We start from the raw sequence: 1,417 nt of genomic DNA, 5'->3' as shown, positions 1-1,417 counted from the left end.
TAATGAATGCAAACTCAATTTTAATCTCTGCTGATGGCTTACCACTAGACTGGAATGAACGTAATTCTTACTTGTGTATTATCTCTAACTTTTCAAAGTTTCTGTGAAGTTCAACTTGTGTATTTGATTTCATTATAAATGTGAAAGTCAGAAGTATCTTGTTACTAGCAATTTTAAATTCCCGTGTAAAAAGTTATTATTGCGGTATAGCGTGGCAGAATATTCCGCTGCAGATCCTTATTAGATGTAGATATGCTTCTTCTTTTGAAATCGATCACGGATGTTCAAGATGTTCTTCCTTTTATTATATCTTATATTAATTTGCTCAGTGTAATTATTAATTTTTTGATCTAGTTTACATTGTTCACTCTGGTCTAGCGACAAGCTATCATAGAGATTGCAATTGAGATTGCATTCTGTTATTCACTACGAGATAATAAAAAAAATTACGTTACAAATAGGTTTACAAAACCTTAAAAATTTCAATTATAGAGAAAAGTTTGATTTTTTGTTTTGCTGTCAACCAGATTGAAAAAAAAATTTTGAGAAAAACGCATTTGAAATTTTATTTTCAAATTATTATATATTAACTGCATATTAAATTAAAAATTTAAGTTACTTACTCTTATTCGGCAATCCCTGAATCATATAACAGTTTTTCTACATCTAAAAACGCTTCTTCGTCGACCACAAGCAATTCTAGCGCTCAAGTTACTTTCGTGCGTGTTAGAGTGAAATCAGACGGTGCGAAATACGATTGCGGAATAAAAAATGCGTCATAGAAGCAACCAATCAGCGCTATTCGGAATAACGCAGAATAACATAGAAGAACGCTAATTGATTGCTTCTATGATGCATTTTCTTTTCCGCACCGTGTGATTTTACCCTTAGAGAATAGATCTGCTGGACTCCTATTCTTACGAGAGCAAGTCAATAAGTTTTTAGAAAAATACATTTTTTTTGATCGAATCATTTTTATTTTTCAACATAGTCTCCTTTCAGCTCGATATACTTGTTCCAACGATTCTTCAACTTTTTCAAGCCGTCCGAATAATATGATGTCCTTCAAAATAAGCTTCTGTTTCGGCGATGAGCTACTCTCTGGTGGTGAATCTCTTTCCTCTGAACCATTTCTTTAGAAACAGAAAATAGTCGCAGGGGACTAAATCTGGCGAATATGCTGGATGGGGAAGCAATTCGTAGTGGAATTCGTTGAATTTGACTATCGGTGCCGGGCACGTGTGAACGTGCATTGTCTTGATGGAAGAGTACTTTCTTCTTTGCCAAATGGGGATGTTTTTTCTTTAAAATGTTGTTGAAACGGTTCAATAAGGCATAGTAATCGCCATCATTTGCTTCGACGGAAGGTGATCGATGTGAATTATTCTGCGTGCATCCCAAAAAACTGTGGCCATCA

This window comes from Acromyrmex echinatior, unplaced genomic scaffold (genome assembly GCF_024713525.1).
Source record: "Acromyrmex echinatior isolate Ae372 unplaced genomic scaffold, ASM2471352v2 Scaffold24, whole genome shotgun sequence".
Classification (NCBI taxonomy): Eukaryota; Metazoa; Arthropoda; class Insecta; order Hymenoptera; family Formicidae; genus Acromyrmex; species Acromyrmex echinatior.
This window is presented reverse-complemented; position numbering follows the sequence as displayed.